This window comes from Amphiura filiformis, chromosome 7, assembly GCF_039555335.1.
Source record: "Amphiura filiformis chromosome 7, Afil_fr2py, whole genome shotgun sequence".
NCBI lineage: Eukaryota > Metazoa > Echinodermata > Ophiuroidea > Amphilepidida > Amphiuridae > Amphiura > Amphiura filiformis.
This window is the reverse complement of record NC_092634.1, coordinates 34,569,379-34,580,129: the sequence shown is the minus strand read 5'-3', so window position 1 is coordinate 34,580,129 and position 10,751 is coordinate 34,569,379.

The window sequence follows — 10,751 nt, the reverse complement described above, 5'->3', positions numbered from 1 at the left end:
TATTTTTGTTTAAAACAAATATTTTGAAAAAATGAAAAAACCTTCCCTAGACTTTGATGAACTCTAAAGGATAGTGCAAAAAGTTTACTCTTTGCTTGCATAATTTTCCCGTTATCTTGTCACAAAAATCGTGCAATATTGTCAAAAGTGAACTCTGAGAAATCGACGTTTTAGTAAAAAAATATCAAAATTATGCACAAAACGTCCTTAAATTTTAAAACGGTAAGACTTTCACACTTGTAAAAGCTGTATCTGGTGCATGGTCTAAATATGCATCTTTTTGCACCAATGAATCTATAATGTCTGCTTTCAGTGCGCCAAAATTCAAAATAATTAAAAAATCTAAGTGGCATTTTGACTGCAAATTTTTGTTTTGTTTACACCACATTTGCTGGCGTTAACAACATACCGAACGCGCCTTGACTGCGTTGGACATACGCGCAGAGTTGCGCCGCGCCACGCGACGTGAATCGCTCGCGTAATCACAATGTTTCGCATTCGCGCATTTCTGACTCGTTATTTCCCGCCAATTTACTAAGCTGTCTTGAGAGGGCGCAACACTAAATCACTCCGCATTTTATGTAACAACGAAATTCGGCTAATATAGTCCATAGTGAATATGAGATTGTAGGGACCATATCTACCGACATGTTCACTTTAAATCACTCATTATCGGCTCATATGAATTCGACAAGTGTCTTTAATGATAACATGCAGATAAAAACTAGACAATTGATCTCAAAAGCAATTCTCTGTGGCGGATTAAGAGAAACCCGATTTTGAAATGTGAGTGGTGAGTTTAGTATATTTTAGCTCTTTTTTTTGCACCGCAAATTAGCGAAAAAAGTCAATGGTCATCGATATATGCCGACAAAAGTTTTGGAATCTAGAGAAACAGAGCTTTAATTTGATACCAAATTTATTTTGCCAAGTATTGCCGGGACGCCAGAAATGGCGCTTGAAGTAGGCCGAAATCACACGTTATCCTATGGGGCGCTGAATTAGTGCTGCGCCCCCTTGTAACGGCCGTCATTATGAACGCGTTCCTTTTACATTCTTCGCGCAAAATAAGAGACGCGCTTCACAAAATGTGTTCTATTTCCATCATGATGATAAACAAAGATTTCAAAAAGTCATCCTCATGAAAATTATTGAAAAAAAACCATTTTATTGGCCGAGTAGGCGCCTTCAAAGTCTAGAAATGCGTCCAAAAATCCTCAAAAAGGCTCATAAATGGATTTTAAGGTTAATAGACATTGTTAATCTGCATGAAGCCGTTTTGCTGAATATTCAGTAGGCCTACGCAAAAAGATCGAAATTGTTACCACTGGAACGGGGGGGGGTATTTATACTTGAGACTCAGTAATAAATGATTTCCAAAAGAAAATGGCAACACTGATAATCTAGAAAAGAAATTAATCTTAGTTCAAAGACGTGCTCAAATTGTCGTCTGTCACTAATTTTGTGAGTTTTGTATAAACTTTCGCATATTGGAGGAAAAGTCGAAATATTCGATTTTCGGCATTTCGGCACTGATCTTTAAAACATCATTTCTCTTGAACGGAATGTCGCAGAGACATGAAATCTTCGGTGTTGAGCTTCAAATTTTCTCTAGTTACTTAATGAGTAATAAATGTGGATTTTGAAATCTTTTAACACCTTATAAGAGGGCGCAACACTAAATCACTCCGCATTTTATGTAACAACGAAATTCGGCTAATATAGTCCATAGTGAATATGAGATTGTAGGGACCATATCTACCGACATGTTCACTTTAAATCACTCAATATCGGCTCATATGAATTCGACAAGTGTCTTTAATGATAACATGCAGATAAAAACTAGACAATTGATCTCAAAAGCAATTCTCTGTGGCGGATTAAGAGAAAACCCGATTTTGAAATGTGAGTGGTGAGTTTAGTATATTTTTAGCTCTTTTTTTGCACCGCAAATTAGCGAAAAAAGTCAATGGTCATCGATATATGCCGACAAAAGTTTTGGAATCTAGAGAAACAGAGCTTTAATTTGATACCAAATTTATTTTGCCAAGTATTGCAGGGACGCCAGAAATGGCGCTTGAAGTAGGCCGAAATCACACGTTATCCTATGGGGCGCTGAATTAGTGCTGCGCCCCCTTGAGCCATGTGACTTTTTAGAGTTGAAAAGAGTGAAATAAATCAAGCAAAAATACGAATAAATATTAGCAAGTTGTATTTTATCAGTTTCAAGTGAAAGAATACATCTTAATGTTGATAAATATAAAAAAACTCAAATTCGGTCGTGGACGAATGTGTCTTCCATTACTCTGGCCTTAAGCAATGATCTTGCACATAAACATAAATGCAAACAAATTACAATCTCTGAATTACAATGATTATTTAAAGCCTTACCGTAAAACCCCGTCTACAAGCATATAGTGTGCTTCTGATGAAAGCTACATTAATCCAGTCGCCATTTATCGCTAATTATGGAGTTTGAGCAAATAAATTACGGATCCAAGCATATACAAACATGTATTATTTTAAGACCGATCTATCGTATTGGTATATAAACGCTTGCTTCGAATTAATTAAGCTTTTATAAAAACACTATATGTGACCCTCCAGCACAACCGAGCCCGGAATTCGCCAATCATCATTTTTGAGATATTCAACCAAAATATTCTGCTAGTAAAATGATGTATATCATGTCTATAGTACTTGACATTTAAGTAGTGAAAAATCAATAAAACAGTCAATAAATTCTTTGTTTCCTATTGTTTATTGTTAAGTTCAATGGAGCATATCTCAATAGTGGCACTGGCAACATCCGGGCTCAGTTGTGGTGGAGGGTCACATATATGCGTGTAGACGGGGTTTTACGGTATTATAACATTATCATACAAAATAGATTAGCATTTCTTTGCCATAAAATGTTAGTTTTACTGTCAGATATATCCCTTTTATTTTTGAGCCGAACAACTACGGCAAAGCAAAGAAAATTGGAATTTACTACCAGCGCGTATGTCGCCAATACGTACCACTCCTTCGGTCATGTTATGCTACGACCCTTTGTTGTGTAGATCACCGTCCCGCACGCCGTGTACGTAGTGTGTGTTATGAACATCGTGTATGTGTTCGACTAATAATTCCATCGTAATAATAAGACGCCGGCCCGAGACGCCGGTTCCGGCGCTTTATTCAAAATCTCGGATTTTGACAAAACTACAGCACCTAGAGTCTTGACATTTGCAGGGTATAATTGGTTTAATAAAGTACAATATAATGAATGTCCAAATTTGGTGGGAATCGGATCATGAGGGCCCGAGATATGGCCGCATGAATACCTAATTAGCCCCATTGAAATCAGTGTAAATTGGCCTAGTTCATAACTGGGCCAATTTACACTGATTTCAATGGGGCTAATTAGGTATTCATGCGGTCATATCTCGGGCCCTCATGATCCGATTCCTACCAAATTTGGACTGTGGACGTTTTTCATCATGTGCCACCGATACATGGTATTCAAAACAATGAAATGCAAAGAAAAGTTTTCTGTGACGTCATCACTTCAGTACTCTATAACGAACAAAATATAATGAGAGTGTAAAACGTACACTGTAGCTCCTATGTTGTATTTTGATGTGGCAGTCTTATTATGTAAGTTAATTAGCTGAATTGTTTAAACTGGTGAGCTCATAATCAACACACTAGACAATATTCATGATATTCAAAACGTACAAGATGAATGATATCTTAATTAGACGTATCATTATAATACAGTGATGAATTACTGTTAGGCCAAATAAAAAAATAAACATTTTTCACGTCCCCTCCCGCTTCCTTTTTTGAGGTTTCTTCAATTATATTTTTATTTTTTGAAATTCAGTTGTAACTTTTCAAAAAATATGTCTAGGAAGTAGAAATGCTTTATATAGCCTTGCTAATATACAAGAAACACTTTTGGAAGTTTTTGATAGTTTAGGGGTGCTACCTCTCAAAACAACAAATAAAAAGAGGCCTCTCCTTTTTCCAGGCATTATTGTATACGCTAAAACAGCTTTAATTATGTGTATTTTCACCGATATTGCGATAAAAAATAGAAAATAAAAAGCCCCCTCTTCCTCCTTTTTTTTCAAAAACCCGGACGTGAAACATGTTTTTTATTTTACTTGGCCTTATGAAGGTTAACGAGGCTCATTTATGAGAAAGTCAGCCTGTCTTCAAATTTTGAATTTTCATATTACGTGTGTTAACACGTGATCTCCTCTGAAGAATTCTGTCTAAATTAGCGCAACCTGTTGAGATTAAAAACAGACTGTCATTTCAACCGTCTATGCTTTAAATCATTTGAGTCGATGATCGACTTTGATACAAAGAGGATTGCAAAACTCAAAAATTAAATATCTTCAGCTTCCTAAAGAATGATCTGACAGGATGTACTTCTACCATATCTTCAGCTAAATGTTTTGAATTGCGTACATGGTGCTCCGTACCGCCTACCAAAGGAGCTAAAATGTCAGCTAAAGCACGCGATGTTTGATTACCGATAGAGCCGGTGTAATCGACAATCGGGCGAACTTTGTTACCCGGTTTATGAATTTTGGGGGTACCATAAATTCTGGGTATGTTTTCAGCCGTGGGATAGAGGAGATCATATTGAGATCTGGTGATTTTGTCCTCTTTCTTAAGCTTACTCAAAGTAGACACTAACTCTTTTTTGTACTTTTGAGTAGGGTCGGATGAGAGTTGTTCATAGGTTCTTTCATCATTCAACAACTCTGATAATTTGTCCTCATATTCAGACACTTCCATGATAACAGTGGCTTTGCCTTTGTCTGCAGGGAGTACGAGCAATGATTTTTCATTTTCTGGCGTTTACAGTGTTGATGGGGCACTTAAGTTGTAAACTTCGCGGTGTGATGCGTAGCTCCTTACAACAGAGTGTGAATACTAAATGGTTTCTATGTCGGGCGATTTTCTTGCCAAATCCTTCCCAATCACGTAGTTGTTTCACTGATTCTTGTCCATAATTAGTCCTTAAATCACTGAATAGATTCATCAGGTTTGTAGATATACATTAAGGAAAATTTTCATTGAAACAAAACCAAATAATTTACTCACTATTGACGGTTTTGCCTATCATGGTCGACAGGCATCATCAGAATGATGATGGATGATCCTTACTACCTGAGTCACGTGTATGATCCTCTCCTGGCTGTAAATACACCCTCTACAGTCGGGATTCGTCCTACCGGAAGTAAGGATCATCCATCATCATTCTGATGATGCCTGTCGACCATGATAGGCGAAACCGTCAATAGTGAGTAAATTATTTGGTTTTGTTTCAATGAAAATTTTCCTTAATGTATATCTACAAACCTGATGAATCTATTCAGTGAAAATAATTAACTATCTGAAATAATTCTCCGATATTGACGTCAATGTGCCCTCCTGCAATGTTGGCGGTTTTATTAATTGTCTACAGTGCGAAATTCTACATTTAAGAGCAACAATAAATAATAGTCCTAATCATGCTAATACAATGCCTGAAATCTTTTAAGATAACCGTGATCATTATAGTTTTCTCTATAATTCCTCTAATTGGTTCCTTCAAATTATGAGTAAAATAACCATAAACATATGACGCGCTCATTCACCTTGTTCATTTAATTTTGTGATCTTTGGACAGAAATAAATGTCTGGCAATGTACTCGCGATTTCTCCAGGAAATGACTTGACGTGTGCCTCTTAAGGACCAACATAGGTAAACCAACAAACCAACCAACAAAGAAACAATTTAACAAACAAACAAACTGATTTGTTAGCTTAAATTAGACACTCAACTCTGCAGAAATGGCTTTCCAACAGCAACACCCAGTCGTCTATGCCGGTATCGATGGTATTTCCGGCATGCTAAGTTTATTCGCTAATGTTATGGTGTTAGTTGTGTTTATAGTCGGTATAGCTGGAAAGACTCCGGCGGACATCCTGATCATCGCACTAGGTTTTGGTGACCTGCTCTACTCCGTAACCACTGCGCCAATACAAGTAGGTAACTTTTTGTACGAGGATTTTATTTGGCAAAAAAACGAATCTGTCGACATTTCTCTAAGAGAAGTGCTGTGCAAATCTAGATGCAGCTTGGATTTGGCGATTGAGTTTTACGCGACGTCAATACACGGGTTAGTTGCCGTCAACAGGTTCTACGTAGTTTGCCGTTCCGGAATGAGCGTCCGATCTACCATCATTATTATCGCGGCAGCTGTGACTCTGAGTCTAATATTCGGGGTTCTCGCAGGGTTTGGTGCAAGCATCCATCATCCCATGTGGTCTCGGCTGCCATGCGATATCACCGAAGATTGGCGGATCGTGATTTTCACCTTAGGCTACGGCACCCTGATCGTGACCATCGGTTTGATCATCACCCTCAACAGTAAGATGGTCCTTCACGTTCGTAACCAACAACGCAGAGTAGTCATCGCGGAAGTCCGAGATAATACCGGCAACATGGACAATTTGCCTGCAGATCACATTGCAGAAGTCCAAGATCAAACCGACAACATGGATGCTGGCCGCCAGAATAATTCACTCCCAGGTGTGAAAGACCCACCGCCTTTGGACATGCCTTCAACATCTCAACAGCCACAGCATGCAGCGCGGCCAATCGACAGACAGCAGCCAAGACAGCTTCGTGATTTCCAGCGACAAACCCTCAGCCGTATGACTAAAACCTTGCTGCTGACAACCACAATCTTCACTCTCCTGTGGATACTTAATTTATGCGTCTACAATATCCCACAATCCGCGTTCGCTCTACTTTTCAAGAGCAACACCTCGTTGGCGTACTTTGTCATCATCCTTGGAGAAGCACCACGATTCAACCATTTTATAAATCCAGTTGTTTATGGATTAATGTGCACACGTTTTCGCGTGGCATTTAGACGTGCGTTTCGCATGCGCATTAATTAACTTTAAGTGAAGCGGATATTTAACACAGATCAAGTGACATGTTTCCCTTTATACATTTATGGACCTCCAAACATCGGCTTTGGCGTTGCGACACATTTTTTACGCTGAACCCCCTAAATTTCAAATTGATGCCACGGGAAAACGAAATGGAGTATGAAGCTCAAATTTTCAGGATTTTACTTTCTCATCAATATCTACCACCACACAGAAAAAGAATAATATTGAAGAGGTGCTGTGGTGCACATCCCTGGAGTTGACATGGATTGGCTCAAATGTTTATACTAGGATTTAGGCAGGTAACCTTGTCCTTACATATCACAATGCTCTTTACCTTGGCGAGTTGGACACCTTTATTATCATGGATTATGTTATGCCATAAAATGCAGAGCTTGTGTAACACTTTATGAATAAATCCAGATGTGCTGGTTCCTCTTTAAGGTATGCCGATTACGAAAACCTACAAAAACAAAACAAAAAGAAATAGTTTTGCGGGAACGGTCATTGCTCAAACTGAAAAAGTGCCCAGTTTGTTTTAAAACTGTAGCAAATTGTTTTCATCGGGTCATAAGGTAAAAAACCCTCAATGTACAAATTCTAATGATTTCTGCCAGAAGTGAACATCTAGATATTTCCTATCCGCCTCACTATACTGTTATGCACCAAGTTGCCGCCAAATTAAGGATTAAGCGGTCCACATTTTTATTTCATGTGAGCGTAGGCGCGTGACATATTTGCTTTGTTGTTCAGAGAGAAAAATGTAGAAATTGATTCAGATGGAAGTGCAAACCTATCAATAATACAGATCTTGACTTCTTTTTAAATTTTTCATTATGAAAGGAAATTAGTAAGATTAAAAAAATCCTAAAATCGTTTGTATTTTTTTCTCATTTTGAACACAAAGCGAAATTCTTATATCACGTTATGTAAGTATTATAACCTCATACTAAAGCACGGTAAGTAAAATTTGCCTCAAAACTGTTTACCAAATTATTTAAATTTACTAAATATTTCATAGTTCTGATGTAACTTTTACCATTGTTTAGTCAGTTATTATCCTTTCCAACTCCGATGACACCTCATTAATTTCCCTGGACCTTTGGAGGCATTGTAATTCGCCGTAGAAGTGACGTAATTAAACAGATTAACTATTATAGCAATAGATGAATACAATTTTGAATATATCGCCCTGCACTATAAGGTTCACGTGGAACCTATGCATTGAACCATAGATGTCAAAGAAAGGCTGATCACTCCGCACCTGTAAGATTAGTATCTTTGAAAAGAGCGGTATTGTATTCAATCTATGTTTGCTGACATACACATGTGATTTAGTGCAATCTGCTTGTAGTGCAGGGCGATCTACTCAAAAATTGTATTCATCTATTGCTATGGTAGTTCATTACGATTATTACGTCACGTCTACGGCGAATAGGTATTAGCATTTTACTTTGAAAAAGCAATATAGCAGGATTGTAGTATCAGTTTTCATGCACCGCCAGTGATTATGGTCGAATCCAACGAAAAGTGTACACGGCTTGTTCAGGGCCATAACGCAAAGCAAACACTCAGCTTTCGTTTTTGTATTGTGTTTATTCGCCTCGATCATACGCTTCACGCCATATATAATAAGACCCCTTCTGTGAAAACTTGGGCACAGTGACCCAAAAACATGCTATTTTGACCCATTTAAAAAAATATTTCTTAAAGTATTTTAAAAACAACTACATTAGTTATGAAAAGCAGTCGTTTGATTGATTCTGTATTGATTTCCTAAAAGGTGTGTATTCAAAGATTGTCTGTTCAATTTTTCACTTAATGTACATAACTGTGGAATTTTTGTGATAATATTTCGAGTGGTATTTTTTTACGTTACCTACAAATACACTTTTTCATGGCATTAGATATCTGTTTAAAAAGTGGAAGTAACTAATTAATGTGCGATCTACAGAAGCTTTGATATGTCCAGTACTGAATTCAGTCCATTGCATTCAGACATCTTATTCTAGCTGCCAGATATTATGACATTTTGATCTAAACTGACACAGCCTTTCCATGGACATACAAACTCACAAACAACTTATGCTATTTATAGTAACATAATTGACTACCTTAGATAATTCTCCGATATTGACGTCAATATGCCCTCCTGCAATGTTAAAAGTGTTTGCATACAGGGAGAAATTCTACGCTTATAAACAATCAAAAGTATATTCATCATGGTAATACAATGCCGCGATCATTATAGTTATCTCTTTCCTTGTTCGGATTCGTTCTTTCATGACCTCAAATTATGGCTAAAATGACCATAAAAAATAACCTGCTCATTTACCGTTGTTCAATTTAGTTGAAATTTCTTGTGATCTTTGGACAGAAACAGACATGTCTGGCATTGTACTCGAAGTGATTTCTCCAGGAATGGACTTGACGTGTGCCTTTTAGGTAAACAAACAAACCAACAAACCAACAAAGAAAGAAACAAACAAACGAACTGATTTGTTCGCTTCAATCGGACACTCAATTGGACAGAAATGGCTTTCCAACAGCACCATCCAGTCGTCTATGCCACTATCGACGGTATTTCCGGGATACTAAGTTTATTCGCCAATGTTGTGGTGCTAGTTACGTTTATAGTCGGTTTACCTGAAAAGACTCCGGTGGACATCCTGATCATCGCACTAGGTTTCGGTGACATGCTCTTCTCCGTAACCACTGCGCCAATAGTAATAGGTAACTTTTTGTACGAGGATTTTATTCGGCAAAAAAACGAATCTGTCGCTATTTCTGTACAAGAAGTGCTGTGCAAATCTAGATTCAGCGTGGATTTGGCAATTGAGTTTTACGCGATGTTAATACACGGGTTAGTTACCGTCAACAGGTTCTGCGTAGTTTGCCGTTATGGAATGAGCGTCCGATCTACCATCATTCTTGTCGTTGTAGCTGTGTCGCTGAGTCTGATATTCGGGGTTCTCGCAGGTTTTGGTGCAAGCATCCATCACCCCACGTGGACTCGGCAGCCATGCGATGTCAACGAAGATTGGCGGATCGTGATACTCACCGTAGGCTACGGCACCCTGATTGCGACCATCGTTTTGATCATCATCCTCAACAGTAAGATGGTCCTTCACGTTCGTAACCAACAACGCAGAAAAGTCAACATGTACAATGTGCCTGCAGATCAGATTGCAGAAGCCCAAGATCAAGCCAACAACATGGAAGCTGGAAGTCAGAAGAATTCACTCCCGGGTGGTGAAGACCCATCGCCTTTGGACATATCCATATCCATGACTTCTCAACAGCCACAGCATGCGGCGCGGCGAATGGACAAACAGCAGCCTCAACCAAAACAGCGTCGTGATTTTCAGCGACAAACCCTCAGTCGTATGACTAAAACCTTGTTGTTGACAACCACAATCTTTACTCTCCTGTGGATACTCAATTTATGCGTCTACAATATCCCACAATCTGTGTTCGCTCTACTTTTCAAGAGCAACAACACCTCGTTGGCGTACTTTGTCATCATCCTTGGAGAAGCACCACGATTCAACCATTTTATAAATCCAGTTGTTTATGGATGTATGTGCACCCGTTTTCGCGTGGCATTTCGAAGTGTGTTTCGCATTGATTAACTTTAAGTGAAGCGGATATTTACCACAGATCAAGTGATATGTTTACTATTGCCAGAAATCATAAGAATTTGTACATAAGATCTTTTAATGTATGCCAATTACAAAACCTCCGAAAACGAAAAAACAAATCGTTTTGTGGGAGCCTGTCATGGCCTCTTACACAAGGCTCAAACT